A 20,049-nucleotide genomic window follows, 5' to 3' on the forward strand; every position below is an offset into this window, starting at 1 on the left:
CTTAAGGCGTGTACTTAACAGGAGACGGGGAATGAAAATCGAATACACGCTGATTCAATGATGGGTATTAGTTCTGAACTTTATGTATGCGCCAACTCAATGGAATCAATACACAGATTACATAGATTATTACATCATCGTGAAGGGTACGGTTGGGTGAATGAAGCTACATACATTAAGCATGAAAATATAAACGTCAACGCCTAAGAATAATCAGTTTCGTTAACGAGACACAATTCAATGCAAGGCAAAATAGCGTCAGCCTGTACAGGAATGGATCACTGAAAGTCAGCATTGAAACCAGGTTATCATGAAAAAGGTGAGTATGGCTCTCCCTACAGGTAGCACCCACCACTCAACCAGCTTGCATAACAAATATAATTGATGTAAATCAGTTAAGTTCATGAAAGGCATTGAAAAGTTGGACGAACATGAATACATGACAAGTTTGATGGATAACAACTTCTTTTTATTCTTTATCACGACGTTTCAGAGATAATTCTTGCTCCTTCATCACATAAATGAGTAAATACAAAGTAAAGCCAGCAAAACTGTACATAGAAATTAAACATTTGCATGGATAGATACCTGTATGAAGTGATGGTTATTTGTAACTAAATGAGGTTATGGATAATTATATAGATGGATATATATATCATACAGAAACACAGGTGTCTATATCTATTAATGATATATATCATATATAGGTGCTTATCCATTGATGATGTATGTGTTTGTGTGTGTGTGTGTGTGTGTGTGTGTGTGTGTGTGTGTGTGTGTGTGTGTGTGTGTGTGTGTCCATCAATATATCCAATATGCACCATGCATTAGTGCACGAAGCAGTGCAGTCACTTGTCATATATCCATGCAGGAGAGAGGTTGGTATGCAGGTGGTTAAATTGGCATGTAGGTGTTTTACAGGCATTCTGAGTAGCAATTAAGTATAACCTCGCCCCGTGATGTTACAGTTCATACAACTGAAACAAGAGTGAAACAGCTGCATGTGTTTCAGTGAAGTAGTGTCGGGTTCGGTGTTTCTGGCGCTGGAGCAATCAAAGTGGCAGTGAGGTAGTGTTTCTCCTCATGTGGATTACTGCCTGTATATACACAGTTGTAAGAAAGGGAACGGTCGAATGGTCTGCAAATCCAGTATAAATCCCATCATCTATGCGATCTGTCGCCTGTAACTCACACCAAACCTTTGTCTTTGTTTGCAAGTCAGTTTTCCATCTCTTAAGTCAATCTTTGTACAATTAGAGAAGGGCAATAAAACTCGAGACGTATAGTACTACTAAGCTAGGCTTCTTCACCCGTTTAACCACCAGAGTCAGGGAAGAAGAAAGTGTGTTGTTTTAAAGTTAGCCGTTTGTTAAACAAACATATATGTCCTGTTTTCATACTTCTTGATGAATCGATTATTGACTGTGTGTTATCAGCGTCTAATGTGTCTATTGTGTTGCATGTATTGAACATTTCGTGTCTAGGAATGGTTAAGTCAGTGTTGTTGTCTGTGGAATGAAGTGGGCACTTTGTTCTCATGTATCTCATTGATACTGACACACAAACTCTTTTTGTCAATAATTCTCCCACCCATGGAAGACGATATTTCTAGAAATATAAGCTAGCCCAAACAATCAGAATTAATCCCAAAGAGAGGTAAGTTGAGCGGGACCTCTCTCGAGCGAGAAGCCGTGTTCGTAGTGTCGCATAAACAGTGTCACTCACAGTGGACATTGGTAAATTGATCCGCAAGGATGGACCCGTGGGCTCAAATCTTGATGGGCCAAAAGGGACAGAGATTGAGGGTTGGTCATGTTCAAATCTCCTGGTCAGTCCAGGGTGGACAACATTAGAGATAATCACGTGTAAAGCGATAGGTAACAGCCTCGGGGGAGTGACCAGAGGTGGGTTGATATGCGCTGGACACTCGCATGACATGGTCAATCAAGACCTAATCAGCTTCTGGATGGACATGGCGTCTTGTACAGTGACCATGATGATTTCCGGCTTTGTGTGACTGTTTTGGTTGTCATGAGGTCTAGACATGAGACAAATCTGAACACAAACATCCTTCTTTCCGCTACAGTTGACTGAGTGTATGATGTTTGGCACAACCGCTTAACTACAAGAAACCAGTTGTTGTCTGAAAACAAACAAGATCATCATTAAACCAACATGCCTGGAAATTTGACAGCAATGTGTTTCAGCTTTCAAGTATATTTCATGATATTATTTTACTAGCAAACTACTGTCGTAATTCACTTTGATATACGTTCACGAGCTGTTATGATTATTAAACAAATTGATAAATGAATTATTACTTCAATTAGAAGGTGGCTATTACTTTGTCATACAAAAACCCACAGTTCATGATGAATTTTCAGCTTTGAACATTGAAATTCAATCATTAAAGATACATTTTGTATCGTATTCAATGAAAATATTACATGACAAAAATATTGAAAACAACACTTATCTGACCATCCTTCAAAGCAACAACTTTTTGGGTCATGCAGTATACTGAACCCTTTTTGTGTAATTATCATTCATTAGTCAACAAACCGGACACATAGGCTGCCTACCGACAGAGAAAAAACAACAACCGACATTGAAAATAATTATATTATCTGTGACACCAAACTCTGTCCGGGTCTGCACTTGCCGTAGCAATATCAATACTCCCTTGGGTTTTCTACGTGTTATTGGAGACAGGCTAAATCCGTCTTTAAGATGGGGATCTAATTATGTCAGAGATACTTTATGATCATAAAAGCCCATTGTCATGTTGACTTACACGTTTCACAATAGACATAATCTGATTTCGTTGTGTATTAGACCTCAGCACTACAGGGGTCACTCTACGGCAACCACTTATTTTGGTACTTCGCTGGCAAGGACACGAAGTTAGTTTGAAAGTTTGGAAAAAACAATATGTTACATAAGATTTCTTGTTTTGTCTGAAGAACATCGTAAGCAATGAGCGACTATATTTCCATGTCTTCTGTTATGCCCTTATTTCTATTTTTAGATATACATTATTTGTTTTTGTAATTGGATGTTTTGGTTTTGCATGTGGAGTTGGGTGTGGTGTTGGGCGTGGCGGAGGACCAGGTGCGACGGGGTGGGTGTAGATTGTTCCACTTTCAAAGCTACCCCCAACATGAAGAAGCCAGTTGAGAGTGACAATTAATCAGATATCACGGTTGTCCTTTTGTCGTTAAATGTTTTCTAATGGCAGGTGTTTCAAAGCAATATAAAATATTTATTCCCAATTAATAAAATAAATTCCTCTGTGAACATTAAAAACTGATTTAATTTTATTATAGAGATCATTAGAATAGCACACGACAATATGGCATCAATAATAATTATGACCATCTGTACAGCGTTTTGTTTGATCCAAACATCCCGAAGGGCATCAAAGTAGTATTTACAGTTTAACTATCAAGTACAAATGATTTTGACCGTTTTGCTGACATGAGCAGCATCCCGAGAATGCATAAAAGCCTGAAACTTTTATCAGCTTGTTCAAGTCATCTGCATTCAATATTGAAGATCATTTTGGAAACGAAATCACGGATGTTTCAAGATTGGCTAACAAGTGCAGTTCTTTGACAGAATTACATGAGAACTAAACGTCCCGTTGTAAAGTGTGTGCTACTTGCTCGTCTGTCTTCTCTTTTAGACATAAACTGCCACAAACTACAAGCGTTCAAACACATTTGCACCTTTTAAACAAAAATAAAATATGTATTATATAAATTGTTTGGGGGTTATGTATAGCTCGAGGCACTAATGTATATTTATGACGTTAACATTTCGTGCTTGAATGAGTAGCAGGAGGCAGTTACAGAGCTTCAATGGAAGTATCAGCACGAAATGTGGCAACACACGAAAGCCTTGAGATACCATGTGACATGATGGAGATACTACACCCATTTACCTTGGACGCTGTTTTGTAGTACATGCATTTCATTTTCTTCATTTTTAGTCGTCCCAGCAAAATTATTATGCACATATGTTATACATAACCCTTCAGCTTACACCCATATGTGATACGTTAGTAAAGCATTTGTTTTTATATATACAAAATGCAGTTTTAGTACTTCATGTCTTCCCTGAAAAAAAGTTGCAACTTTAAATTATGTCGTACTTTAGATGCAGTTACATCCTTGTTTCATGCTCCGTCTGAAATGAAAACGGTTTCATTAGTATGCTGTACATTTATTTTAATTGTTTAAGTATCAGCAACACATTTATGTCCTAAATGTACCGTATCATAATACATTTTTAAACGACACACGATCTTCCTTAAATGCAATGTTGCATAAAGATGTTCTTCACTAAATGCTAGTTCATCATTATATATGTTCCAATAGCACCATGTATGGCCTTCCTTATCGATGAGAGTGATTCACAAACACGTGCTAATTATATAGTCGGAATGGTATAGTCGATTGTGCTTTTGGCCGAGATTTCATGGATATCCATATGGTTTTGTTGCTCCTATTTAAACACATGTTGCTGAAAACAATATTTTCAGTGCAATATATGTAGTTTCAGCACTCCGTAACAGGCGACAGTCCATGCATGAGAATACTATTGATTTATAGATTGATATGCACATTAATATGTAGGTGGTGTCTTTGTGCATCCCAGGTGTCTTGTGATGCATACATTAAACAAACATCGTCGTTCACGTATCAAAAGGGACAATAGATACCTTCAAGAAACCTTTGAAGAGCAAGTTCAGAAAAGGTCCTCAGTAATTCATCCTTGTCGTAAGATCAAACGAAAATTTAATCACAAACGCGCGCGCGCGCGCACGCACGCACACACAAACACACTCACACACTTACACACAATATATAGATAGAGACATGTTTTCCAACTCGAATAATATATGACAGAAGACGTTATTAACGTTCAGGACCCGGCTCCACAAAGACGTCTTAGCGTTAGGACTAGCGTAAGCCAATATTGAAACGTGGGATAATTTCAGGGTCAAGATCGCTTGGAATGGGGTCCTGTTGGTGATAGTTGTAAGCTTGGACATGTAGTATCAATTCAAATATGTTTCCCTAAGGAATGCTATTTTAATATAATATCATCACTACAGATCAGTCCTATTATTGTGTGTTCGCGTGTTAGTGATGGGCCAGGTACAGACACTTCAGCCCAGGTGAGTGAGAACATTCGCTGAAGGCTACAATTTAGCTGCGTACGGCAGGTGTGAATATTTGATAAGGCAGCCTGGTTACTCCACAATCTAGAGATGCCGCTAATTAACGCGTGGAGATGAATGGCGACAATCCATGCATGAAGAAAAACATCAAAAGATGGCGACAATCGATATCAATGTGCTACCGTCAAAACCACTCTTTATTTTTTGTTTAGTATTTACTTACGACCACTGAGGATTTCCGAATTTCGTCCACCATAAAAAAGTGGCCGGTGGTCGTTTGTCCATTTACTTGTTCTCATCGTTACCTTTCTATTTGGTTAGTGGTTACTTACGACCAGCGAGAATTATAGAACTTTGTCCACCTTGGAAACTGGACAGTGGTCATTTGTCCATTTACAGTTCTTAGGTCTCATATGGTACTGTCTCATTACTGATTTTGACAAGTGGGAATGAGGGTTATAATCAAGCATAAATGGACTACGTGAAGGTTTTACAGAAACATTTAATGGACATGCTACAATACAATGCCAAATTATTCAAGATTCATTTCACAAACGTGACGTTAATTCAGTCACATGTTTCTGTGGAACTTTATCATGGTATTTGTCTGAATTTGACATACAAAGTGCAACATTATGAACATAAATTACCATAAATTGTTAAAATGACGGATTTATTTCCCCAACACAAAGACGAAAAACGGTTATTCAGAGACACAGGTGAATATCCGATTATACTGGTGTGTCTTTGATATTTACATGCATGTCTTGTTATCTTTTTATTTTTACATATTAATCAATTTCAAGGTTAGGATATATCGATACTGTCTACAGTGGCATGCCCTGATCGATTACTTGTCGTGTCACTGTGAATATGTGTTTTCTGTTTGTATCTAACGATGATTAATCACATATCTCCTTCAACACAGATCACGCTCTTAATACACAAATTGGCATGTGTGAATTTCATGCACTTTACACCTATAATGTGTCCTAAATCTTTATCTTTTAAATAGCAAAGCTTATGATGCTATAAAAAGGTCATGAAGTAACTTTGTAACAAGAAGGAAAGATTGTACTCAAACATATCGTATCTATACTTATCAAGATGAAATGTTAACATGACCATCTAACTAGATGTTGGACATTATTCCGGCAATCCAAAAATACATCTAGTCACTCTTTCTACTGTTGAATCATTCCACCTAGTTGAGACACCTTACATATATCTAAGGCACTCTTTCTGCAGTTGTATCACTACATCCGGTTGAGACATCGCACATAAACACCCGAGGATCTCTTTCTACCGTTGTATCACTACACCTAGTGGAGACATTACATATACTTGGACAGCCTTCCACCGTTGTATCACTACACCTAGTAGAGACATCGTACATAAATATCACAGGCACTCTTTCTACGGTTGTATCACTACACCTAGTAGAGACATCGTACATAAATATCACAGGCACTCTTTCTACGGTTGTATCACTACACCTAGTTGAGACATCGTACATAAATATGAGGCACTCTTTCTACCGTTGTATCACTACACCTAGTAGAGACATCGTACATAAATATCACAGGCACTCTTTCTACGGTTGTATCACTACACCTAGTAGAGACATCGTACATAAATATCACAGGCACTCTTTCTACGGTTGTATCACTACACCTAGTAGAGACATCGTACAAATACATTCCACCGTACCACTGAGGCACTCTTTCCGAGGCACTCTTTCTACAGTTGTATCACTACACCTAGTTGAGACACTACATATACCTGAGGCACTCTTTCTACCGTTGTATCAATACACCTAGTAGAGAACACCGCACATACATATCTGAGGTACTCTTTCTACCGTCGTATCACCACACCTAGTTGAGACATCGCACATAAATGTCTGATGCACTCTTTATAAGGTTGTACGACTACATCCGGCTAAGACAGCGGATACATATCTGATGCACTCTTTCTACCCTTGTATCACGGCACCTAGTTGAGACATTACATAACACTGTTGTTACTAAATGTAAAATCACAATGGATTCCTGTTCTTAATACAGCTTTTTCTGTTAAGATTATCTTTCATGTTCACAGTGTTCTTAGTACAATAGTGTGCTATCATTATAAGGGGAAATAACTCTCAACTGAAAATCACCGGATCTGTTTATAACGTTTCCGAAAGAGATCCAGTTCGAACGGCCGTGTTCGAATTTCCACCAACGTGATAGGCCTAACGGTACTGGCGTCTAAACACGCGCGTGCAGTCTCCAGTGAGGAAATCCCCCAATTAGAAACAGCTTTTTGGCTTGTGCGAATCCCCGATCGCCTAGCATAGGTCGGTGTAAGCATATGAACAATGAGAAGGTATGTATCATAAGTCGAGTGTATCCCGCCGGATCTTCTTCTCAAAGCGAGAGGTCAGGATTGTAATGTGGAGTTGAATGCAACAGGTATTCCGCTGTTTTCCTTCGTATTAGGACCAATGCGTTTGTTTGACAAGCGAGGGATTCGGGATTATGCCATTCGTATGACTGACCTCTAGTGAGACCCGGTTGAGCGAGTCTTGCGCACACATAGACGAAGGAGAGCTTAAAAAACGTCGGATTTACTTACTGAGGAATAGTTACCGCGAGAAACCGATATTTTCGCCACCCGTTAAGCCCTTCTCAAAACGAGGTCTAAGCCGCTAAGGACAGCTGAACGAGCGACGAGCGAGTCCGCTGTGGCCTGTGTTGTTGGGTAGACAGGCTTCACACAGGATCGCCTGGTACTACAGCACAACTCAGTGCTCCCAAACACACAGTCATAATGACAGCATCATACCCTTTTATGTGCGGTTCCTACAGTCTATGTGTCATGTTCTATGTCGATGACCGGACTACACATCGCTCCAGCTACAATCCAATGAACTCGTGTCCATGAGTGGAACAGTGACTAATCATTTATGAAAGTGGTTTTCAGAGCCTTAATAGCCCCGTGATGCCGTGAAAACAGCCCGTGGCCATTGGGCGATCTCTTCTTTATTCTATGAAACCTAAATTCTAACATTGTTCAGACCTACAACGTTGTATATTTTCTTACTTCGATCGCCCGAGTCCAAATCTTTGGGTCATAATCAACATTGATACCCTATCGTGTTTCCTTTCATACAATTAGGTCACACTTGAAAGTCTCTCGTCCTCCAATACATGGATAGTCATGGGTTACTGGTAGTTAGCTGTTCACACCTGATATTTATATTTGCTACATCATAATCCCTTTGTATTTTTGACAGCTTAAGGCAAAACTGGCAATGTTTCACTCAAATTCGGTTCATCTTCTCCAATCTTTATTCACAGATAAGTGTCGTCTGCTAGAGCAGAAGAGAGGTGTCGTCTGCCCGTCAGCTTTTCACGCATGCTCGACTCCAACAAGGTCGAGGAGATATGAATACCAAGCTGCTGCTAGTCATTTGAAACTTTATACTCTTTTATAGGGGTGAATAATTTATGTCTGCTCCCCAAATAGGGGCGAGTCCCTCGGCGTCCAACAGTTGAAATTTTTATGTCCGCAACAACTCTCTTGTTTTGATAGTCTCCGAGTTCCACGTAGCGGATAACGGCTAGGTTTATTGAAAAGCGTCCTAATAACTACTCATGAACTCGAGATACAAACCATCACCTCGACCTCAAAGTATATGATAATGTATATAATAGTCTGGCGTAAAAAACAGTTTTTGCACCTCCGCGCCTTGTCTGTTCAACCTTGAATATATGCTGTACAAAGAAAACAATGAAGTCTTTAAACACTCCAAACAAGTCAAATGGTAGGGAAGAAATGCTTTGCATAATCGGACCTTTCAGGCGCGGATTGATCCTTTTCAATTATACCCTCAAAAGCACAATATTCTTACAGAACATAAACTTTTAGTACCTGATGCGTGCTCAGTGACATACTTAAGCATTAAGTATTTCTTTTTATGCATATGTTTGGCACTGTGTCCATGGCTATCAACTGTTACATATTTAATATTCCCTTTGAAAGGTTAAACGCATGAGTGTTCAGGTCGCGTTTTTAACCTTACGCAAAAGAACAATGTTTATGTTCAGTGAGTTCAAGCATAACGGACAAAGACAACCGTTTGTGACAGAAATGTTTTTGTGTTTTTGTTTCAGGTTTCGTGTTCTTGTCATTGACACATGAGTCTTGATGCCATGGGTAACGGTTTCATAGAGTACATCATACAATCTGGGGATCATTGTAAGTAAAACCATAAAATCTATACATCTAAAATTCCGAAGCTATATTTTGGACAAGTTGAGTAATCGTCAACTATTTTCATAGTTTTCAATCTGGAAAGTTTCCACAAAGTACAAGTATTTTGAATTGACCTTATGTCTAATTGCTTTGACTTATTTTGTAAAAGTCACATGATCAGTTGGTTCTTATTTCAATTTAATCAGTGTCAATTACCAACTTGCAAATTTTCGTAGTGATACGACTTCTTGTTTGTATACAGCCCCGGGCCCACACCTGCGTTGGAGGTTGCCATTGTCCGCAAAGAAGCATTTTAGTCCCTCCAAACTAGCCACAACTTTGCAAATCCACCTCACGCCGACTGGTGAATAAAATTACATCCTCTGTTTTATCAAAGGCCAAAAGACTGCCAAATACAGATACCATAGGATAACATTTGTTAACCAACGACTTATATCCGATCAATTTACAGCATCATGGGTCAACAACAGATTTTTTCACTGAACAAAGTTTAATTAGTTTCTAATCCGTATTTGAACAACTCTCCTAATTTACTCTACCGAGCTGTCAAGCCCACTCATAGCCAGTCTCTCCTTTCTTAGCTGTACCCTGTATTTGCCTGGTAGTTTGTTTAACATCTACCTTTCTCTGAGGTAAAACACAGGTGAGTACGGTGGTCGCTACATGCCTGGTGAACGCGAGCTGACTCTACAACGTTCCTCCGTGCAAATACGTTATATGGGTGTAGCTGTGGTCGACCAACAGGACGCCAACGTTGATTTTGCAACGCCAATGTCAAGGGTCAAAACTTGAAAAAAGGCGGAAATGCAAACGACAGCTGTCAACTTTACATATTTGACTTTCCATCAATTAACACTTTAGAGCTGCTTTTGTTGTTCAAGTTTAAGGCTAAAGTTTACTTCTGTTAAGTAAAGACATTGGCGTCTGTATGCATCGCTTGCACGCGTTACATTTGGATTGACTGGAAGAAACTAGACCTCATTACGTATGTGTCTAACATTTCTCATACGCTTTTAACTGTTCGTGTTAAACTATGAACCATTGTGTCATTTTGTTTCATCTAACCTTGTGTGCGTTGTCTTTAACTAAACATATGCATATTCTTTTAATAGATACATCCTTATCTCTTTAGTGGAACTATCTAGGTTACAATGACCAAAGAATGTCGTGCAGCTATTATCTCCTGTTGTGGCTTTTCTTCACATTTCTTTCCGATTTGTGATTTCCAACCAACTGTAATTTCTATGTGAATAATACTAATAACACGTTTGTCTCCACCCCGTTCCGAGTCTGTGTCGATCTGTTCCATATGATCAGTGTAGCACGAATCCTCCAGCTCCAGAAATAAGCTCCCTGGGGTGAAATGTGTATATTTTGATCCCATCGACCAACATCCCCGCATGAGACTAAAGCTTTTTTTCTCCTAACTGTGCGTAACAAACTAGCCTGATACAATGGATGGAAATTATAGGAGAAATGTGGAAATCATTTTAAAAAGAACTCTGAACGCAATGTTACTATAGAAATTCTTGTTTGATGATACGTGGATTTAATGCCAATTAGATGTTTGCCAGAATAGTATGCCCAGCACGATGTCTACAGATTTTTTGGCCCAGCTGGTGTATGTATGATATAAAATGTCCATATAAAATACTTTCAATGTACATAAATGTATTATCCTTTAATCTATTTCCGATGCTCCATGACACAAAGTTGATGGCGAGAGGAGTTTCTTTGTGTTGACGAAGGTTTAATGGCTGTTTTATGACAATAATGTTTCAACTTGGTTCGCAGCAAACACTTTGCACTCGCGGAAAGTTCAAATGCAATGCAACTCGCTTAAATACTTTTGTTATGATTTAATATATCCCTGTATGACGACTTCAGTCTTCAAATGAGGATAACCAAAACTTTATACAAGGTTTGTATCAATTCAGCTGACCCAGGTTAATTTGATCATTTATAATAATATTTTTGCAATTTGCTAAGTCAACTGAGTCAATTCATGGGCAACAACATCACCTTATGTACAGATAAACACCGTTGTGTCGAAGTTGGAGGGACCCATGTAAATACTTCGAGTTATCCGAGGATAGACACTAACACAATATATTGACTAAATGAGGACTATTCAAGTGCAACGCTTTTACTTCGAGACAAATGTTAGTTCGACACATCAAATTCGACAAAGTGGTGTTTGACTTAACTGTCTATTTGATATTGCTTCTACGTCCCGAGAACACACGCCTTGCACTGGAATGATGAAACATTCATATATTCTTCGCATCACGACAATTCGAAAAGAAAGTGACATTTTAACACTCGTCAATGTATTAATGTGTTATCCTTAAAGGATGAACCATTCAAACTATTCCTCGCTCTATATCAATGCTGAAAAACGAGCCATTTTATGTCTTGAGTCATTTCAAGCCTATTCCATCTTCTATAAAGAAAAAATGTACATAACAACAAAAACACTTCCGAACCAAGGTCCCTTTATATATCATACATCACGATGCTAAAGTTCTCTTCTTCACAAATAAATTATTGCTTGTTTATGAATTGCGAGCGTTGATGCGTCCTTCAAAGTGATCTGAGTTTACGATGATCATCTCACTTGTAAACACATACCCGGTTTGTCAAAGTGATCAAAATGATATAAAACATATTCAGAGAATTACTCCATCCGAACGAAAGCAGGCATCAAAATGCAAGTAGATAAAAAACATTTCACCAGTCGGGACTTCGAATAAGGGCGCAGTGAGGGGCAGGTTAACTGCCTCTGAGATTTTGTCTGTTTAGTACTCTGCTTGTGCAAAGGCGCAACGGGGGGCGGGGATAGAAGCAAAGTTACCTTATTAAAATGTACAAGTTTGTCAAAATGACTGCAATCTTGAAAACTTAGGCTATCACCAGGGATTTCCCGCAGTGTTAACTGCCAGCGAAATAGATTACCTCGCCACTGGTGGTTACGAGGGCACTCTGTAATGTGAAGGCGTACGGCAGCTTAAAACCTTTCCATCCATTTACGAATCATAATGCTATATGTGTGGTGTAACGGGACGGTGGGAAATGTCGCATACAACATCCATTGCGTGGGTGCCTGAGACATTTGCTACTTTCACTTTATGGGATATAAATTGATATAACGTTATAACAATCCGCATGTAGTCAGAAACAAATTGTCCTGAGCCTATTATACAAGTTTGATTAGATACATGGTTGAAGTAAACAGTTTTTCAATATTGAAGTAAAGGAAACAGTTTTTCAATATTTGATCAAATATTTCCAGACAAAAGAGAGTATACACTTGAAACTTGGATTAGACAAAGCATTACAAACGTTAAGAAACGTTTCTAGGCGTTGCAGCCGTCGAAAAGCTGCCAACCTAAAGTCCAGTATCCCCATGATACCCTATCTAATACATCACCATTGAATGACCATTTCATGTTTGTAGCATAACAAGTCATTATCAAAAATGGGTGTATAAATTCTTTCGCCTGGAAATATATTTAGAACAACTATATGTTATTTGAAAATGTTATGTTGGTAAGGTACATCCACAAGCGTCAGCATCTGTTTGCATAGTGTTATTACTCAAGATCAACTGATAAGGTTTCCTTTAAAGTATTTATGTTTTGTGTATTCCTTATTCGCTTTAAGCCAAAATCTCTGTAGGCATTTGTGATACGCCTGGTTTTGCTTGTTAGTTTTTAGCTGTCCACAAGTTGATATTGACATGTGGCTTAACTTAACTACCAGCGTCCACTGCACAAACACTCCGACAACACCTAATGCCACTGGACATCAGTCTAAGCGGACACCAGCATAGAAGGGATGTATGTCTGTGTCTAATTTGTACCTCAATCTTATCCCCCATCAGATCATAGCGTTATCCTGCTCATCCTCATCCTAACAAGGGGATGACCTCTAATCCGTTCATCAACATAATCATTATAAAGCATGAGAATACATCAGCTGTTGGGATGATTGTTGCCCCAGGTGCCATCCGTCCACCTGCATCGCTTCTCTACATCTTCCACTACCCAAAACTACCCTCATACCCACTTCTTAAAACATACTGCACCTATTCTCAAATTCACCTATAACTTAAGTCCAAGCAAGTGTTTGAATTACAAGATGATCAGTGTGAATATATAACTTTGAACATACACCGTACCTTAAACCCTATCCTTCTAAAGAAGATACTTCTTCTTAGCCAAAGGATCAACAAAGATCTGTATCACTGTCCTTTGGAGCTCTGCTAAATCCCCCAAATACTTGAATGGCCTTCTATGTCCAGCCCTACAATATTCTACCTATCATTTGTGACCACAGTTACTTTCATCCACCACCACCAATTCACAACACCTATTCCATCTTCCTTCGCCCATTATTCTGCTCTCGGGATCATAACCTGCAGATGGCGCTGCTAATAAGATAACATTGTTAGGGTTTAAACCTGCCCCGGGGTTGCTGCACAGAGGGGTAATATTAAATCATGAACATATAAGTCGGACTTGTCAGGGGTGGTGTATTAACATGGAAAATGGCTTGACCAGGATTTTCTATAATCATATGCTTGGCTACTATCCTGTGCTCTCTTTACCAAAGGGTATTAAACCCAACTCTGGATTGGTCATTACCCTGCTCAACCGCAGCCAGAGGGATATACGAACACACCACCCTGTCTCAACAGAGTGCATGAATCGTAGCTTAATTAGCTGAGCTCGCATGGAAAATAGCATTAGCAACAATTTTGGTTTGACCCTTGTTTGAAATATAATAAAGCCGTAAAGCAGTGTTTCACATGCACCAAACTGTTACCTTATTATTCCCTCGATTCGCTTTATGTGAAAGGTAAAGGAAATGTTTTCGAACTTGTCAGTGAGTTTGTGGCAACGTACAGACTGAAAACGTTTAAAGAAACGGTACGTTTAATGTTTATAGACGTCGATTTCGTACACCCGGTATATAATTATCAAAATTGACAAATATACCTAGTTCAGTAGTCGTTTAGTCAGGATATTGAAACACGAAGTAGTTCCATGTATATATGAGTTTCAGTTTGAGCATTCGTGCGAAGCATACTCACGCTAGGTTGTATCAATCACCGGTTATAATACATTACAACGTTAATAACATTTATTCCCGTCACGCTAACAGGGGTCAACGTCAACGTTTGTCTAGGACGTGATTACATGGGTACGAGTAATTGCTGGTGTAATATCGTAAAGAATGAGTTATATTCTACATCTGTATACGGGACTGAGGTACAATTACAACCTTGAGTGAGGTCCGTGAAAGATAAACATTGGATGATTTAACAATTAGAAGCACATTATCTCATTTCATACATGCATGAATCTATAAATATCCCTGATACTCCTGGCGCAAAATTGCGTCATTTGTTCCCGGTCTTACGCCTCTGTCTGGTTCCACGTGGTGGACAGTGGTCAGCTGAAATCGGAAAGGCGTGGCCAGACATACCCTGGGGCAAAGGGTAAATGACCACTAAATCATGTTTAAGATCAGGACAAACGGCCACGGGGTGACACAGGTAGATTGTCAAGCATCGTCTCCTTCACGCTGTTGACCACAGTGGCCAGATGGATAAAGATTTAATTTAGATATTCTGTACGGGGCCAGGCAAGATGTCACACGGTCATTGCACCATCACTGTATTTCGTCTAAAATACAAAACATACTAATATTCCACCAAGAATTTGAAAAGTACTCGATTCAGAATTAATTCCACTGATTGATACAATGTAATAGTCACCAACATCAAGATAATACGTTGGCATTTTTTTGTTTTATAGAATAAGAATGGTTCCCCGTTGTTATCGGAAAATATTTTCAAATAATTACATGTTTTGTTTAGGTTGCAAATAGTTTTCAGGTTTTGGAGAGACCAGTGAGCTTGACATTTAACGCTATTATATATCCACTGTCCTTTGCGTCGCAATGAGCTGCATGACGCTAAGAAGGTGATGTGTGTAAAATTGAACTTGAGGGCTTGACTTATGTTCTTTAGAAGCACTAACTCTATGTCAGCTTCAGAATTAGCTATGCTACACAACTGCAATATCTAACATATAATTATGCAGATACAGTATAATGATGTTTTACGCCTTACTTCGTTGTTGGACCGCCTCCGCGGTGTAGTGGTTAGAGCGTCCGCCCGGAGAGCGAAAGGTCGCGGGTTCGATCCACGACCGCGTCATGCCAAATGACGTTCAAATATGGTACTTGTTGGTCCCTGTCTGGCGCTCGGCATTAATGGGTACAACAAGGACTGGTCGGCTCGGAGTCAGTATAATGTGTCTGAGTGGGGTATTCATGCTGCTCTGCGGCATGGTATCGCAGTGGGCTAGCACTATAAAACCAGCTTCAGTCTGGGCTAGTACAAGCAGCCGCACATACACACACATACACACGCATGCACGTCGTCATATAAGCGAAATATTCTCCAGCACGACGTTAAACCAAATTTCACCTCACCTACTTCGTTGTTAGGACAAATGGTGTTTCCTTAACTCAGATTGAAAACTCTTAACTCAACCAATGTCTCCCCATTTAATGTCTTCGCTAACACCTTGCGCTTCGGTTCCAGTTCAATATGCAGATACCTAACTCTTCACTGAAAACACAGTGTGTTTATCTCTAACTGTACCATTGAATATGGACTCTGGTTTCTGGTATGTGAATTACCTTATGGTTCTATGTTAACACCCATTCTCTGACACGGACATGCAATAGCTTGCACATTCCAAAAGTAATTGGTTTAAAATTATGTTATGTATCCAATACTCCTCAAAATGCCCCATGACTATGTCGGACCATAAACACCATTGAGTAAGACTGATTTGGGGGTCAATCTGTATAAAAGGGTGGTATTTTTATATTAATTATTCTTTTGTTGGGTCCACTGCTTCAAGACATGCTGAGGAATATACGATGCATGCATAAGGCTGTCAAATGAAAATATTGTAACTCTTTACATCAATTCAACAGTTCCAGAGTGGTTTTTTTGGTAGTCTCAAATGACGCTTGGGGCACATTTTTGCGTTTTGTGGTGATGGTTGTGAATGATTTCAGTTTAATGCTGATTCGAACAGGTGGTAGAAACGTATCACATTTGTGAAAATCAGTTTGGTGTTGTCAGACCAAGGTTACCTAGTGCGAATGTCGGATTCAAACACAAGGCTACAGGGATCAACCGGACCCTTACGACCACCTCCCTTTGCAGCAATCGACTATGAAATCTGATAATGATCTACTCGTCTGAGAGGATGTTCTTTTCTACCCTTCAGGTAGTGACACGTCTTGGAAATTCATTCATATAATAGTGAATATGTCAATAAAAGGTTATGTCTACTTTATCCAGTCAAAGAGAAATATAGTTAAGTCGAAGTCATATCGACCAGTGAGATATCGGGACACCGGTAGTTCGAAAACCGTAGTTCGAACTAATGTCAGATCTTAAATTGCTGATACGGGATCTTTATGGATTATGTATTTATATAGTTATTAATGGTGTATTTAGTTAATTAAGTTCGAGTGACTGTGACTTCATATCATTATATACCAGCGAAGAGAAAAGTGTCCCAGTTGTCGAGATTAGTGTGGTACGGCGGTCAGTTCCCTTTGACCAGCATCAACCAGAGAGACAGACGCGGACGTTCAGTCACACTGACCAGCAGAGCATTGCTACCACGACCTATAAACTCTGTCCTTGGTCAACGAAACTGCATGAAATGGACATCTAGAGTGACCATCAACAATGGCGTCTTTGCACTGGACAATGGGTGGATTATTGGTGATTGCCTATGGCCACAATCTAACAGTAGATAAAATCTACCCGCCTCCTTACCCCCAAGTGTCTATTGTCTGGGTGCAGCGCCTGGCCTGGTACTATTTCCTCGCCCATCTTTCCATTCAAAGAATTTTTTATTACATACAGAGTTAATCCTATTTTTGTAAATCAATTCTACTCAACCTGAAAAATTAACTCATTGGATTAATTTTTAGCATCGCCGCTCGGTCCTGACCTCTGTGTTCAAGGGGATCCATTTCATTAAATGACAGTAGGGGGACTTTTCCAACGGCTATGTTCTCCCAGTGTGGGGCGGTCACACTGATTCCACTTTTTCCTTCTTGTACATGGGTGAAAACGCGATTTTCAATTCCACGTATATCCTATTTACCTACGTCGTACAAAGCGTAGTGTAAACATCATAATTTTTCCGTTGGGTCATGTAATTGCAGATGGTAGTGAAATGAGCTTCTGTACAAGGTTCACGCTTGATAAGATACAGATAATAATACGAAAACATGAAAGCGTTTTTCATTTAATTTCATGACCGCATATTGTTGAACGTGGCAAAGTTGGCATATACTTAACCTTTTAGAACAGAGTTTAATAATCCTGTTTTCTACTATATCGCGTCGTGACATGTTTATAAATGAATTATATGGTGCTTATAACTAGAGTGCAGAACGTGGATGACACGTTCTGGCACCAACTCTTTACATGTTCTAAAAAACTGTTCATGGGGAGTCTTTTTTCACATTATTATTTTTTCATTGGAAATGTTTTCGCCTAGACACAAAGGACGTTTTTGCCTTACCCCTGCACATGAATGAATAAAAAAATATGTTAAATGGCCAAGCTGATGACAGCATATGTTAAGTATGAGTGGGTTTGACCTTTTTTCAAAATTGCAGAAATAACAAGACGAGACACGCCAAAAACACTGTACCACGTTGTGAACCGAATCCCGTTGTTCACGATGAGAACCGAATATGTGGGACGCGGCGAGCACTTGGTCCAACAGACTTCCTGTGACGTATTGTTACCGTTGGCCTTTTGAGCAAGTACAGCATATGTCTTGGTGTCACACGGATTGTTGTGACCCAACGAATCATCAATTATTCCTGAATGCGTATCCTGGACGCCAAAACAAGTTATTCCACATCAATGCATCCCCACTGTATATCAAATTTGTTTTAATTTGTAAGCTTTTATTTATGTCTGCAACCTATATACATAGAGTTTAACATGATGTATTTTTCATGTATAAGTATGTTAGCCAAATAGTAAAACCATTAATTGTTCGGATTCGATCGATTCCCGACATAGATACAATGCGAAAAGCCTATTCTTGGCACAAATAATGAAAGAAGCGTCGTAAATCTTCCCTCACTCATTCATCGGAGGAGGGCCGGCTCGACAATAAATGCCATACAAATGTATTCGTTGACTGATGCAAATCACAAAGAAACATGAAGCTGGGTTTGTGTCATAAAATTAAATAGTTGTATAGTTGTATTACTACTCTATACATATAACTAACAAGTGTCTACTTCAGCAGTTAACCAGAAATGATAAAACATGGAGTTTTAATTTTCTATTTTATTTTTAGTGTGAATACATTTTAGGGTATAAACATAGCACAAAGAGACATACGTTTAAAAACTGATAATGGGCCTGAAGCCTTGAGCATCTCGGAGATGTCGTTGTGTTACGCACGCTGCATCCTAACGCTTCTTGAATATGCAACCAGTCATTTCATATTGTATAGTTACTTCAACCCGACCCATAGCAACCAATTAACGCAGAAGCTGTACCGTGCATACATTACTTAACATTCTGTCATCGTATTTTGATTATTGTAAATGAGCGCTAATAGAAGGGTGCGTTTTTGTGGTTACAGCTATTTTTCTGATACAAAATATGATATAATGCGAAAAACATGTTCAATGTATCATAAGTGTAACTGTTGGGGTCTCAACTGTACATATGTTGCATTTTGCGGACAATATAAACTACACCGTTTATAGGTACACGTGCTACAAATATATTACAATGTGGATCAAGAATAAACGATTGTTTAATAAAAACATTAAATGCATTGTATAATATAATATATACCACAAAACCCTCTCTACGTGATACAAGAGGTCTCTGCTAAAAGCAGAATCGATTTACGATTCCGCCTATATCGTGGCCATGTGTTTATGCATCACAATGAAATCATGATGGTATATCTGTGTGTCGAATGTATGAATGTAGTTCATCCGTCAAAGTATTTCTAATGTCTTTCAGTGATTCTAGTTACCTGTCTTTATTACACAGTCTGTTAAAAGAATTTTAAACCTTATATTATTCCTATACCAGCGCATATTGGAAATGATACGTATATTTCTACTTTAAAATGTATCAACGATTATTGTTAGTATAATTGAATATCAAAATGCAACAATACTTCATATTATGTAATCAATTAAACGCCAGAAGGCAAAATATCAACACAAGGTGCCTTTTAAGAAAATGCGTAATAAAAAGTTGAAAAAGTCCATGAATGGTTTGGCACAATATATTTTTCTTTGCAAATGTCGCTGATTAATCAGTTCCCCAAAACAATTCATCATATCTTAATTAAGCCGATGACATCTTCATTCCATGTTTTGTTAAACTCTGACGCAATACAGACTAATTCCAACAGAAATCCACACCAATTATCCTGTGATTTATACAATCTTATCAGCTCAGCATCACAGATGATTACAATTTGCTAATGTTAATCTCATTTGCA

At 38.8% G+C, this 20,049-nt stretch overlaps 1 long non-coding RNA gene across 2 annotated transcripts in view; it reads right to left on the minus strand.

The window, feature by feature from the left end:
* Positions 1–472: 472 nt before the first annotated feature.
* LOC124263839 overlaps positions 473–20,049 on the minus strand; it is a 30,881-nt gene continuing 11,304 nt past the window's right edge. For both annotated transcript variants that reach the window (XR_006894969.1, XR_006894968.1), the window contains 2 exons: positions 4,154–4,188; positions 473–2,143 (listed from right to left, as the gene is read on the minus strand). This is a non-coding gene — a long non-coding RNA (uncharacterized LOC124263839). The remainder of the gene's footprint in view (positions 2,144–4,153; positions 4,189–20,049) is intronic.

Source organism: Haliotis rubra, unplaced genomic scaffold (genome assembly GCF_003918875.1).
Source record: "Haliotis rubra isolate DU_JTF1 unplaced genomic scaffold, ASM391887v1 Scf9, whole genome shotgun sequence".
NCBI lineage: Eukaryota > Metazoa > Mollusca > Gastropoda > Lepetellida > Haliotidae > Haliotis > Haliotis rubra.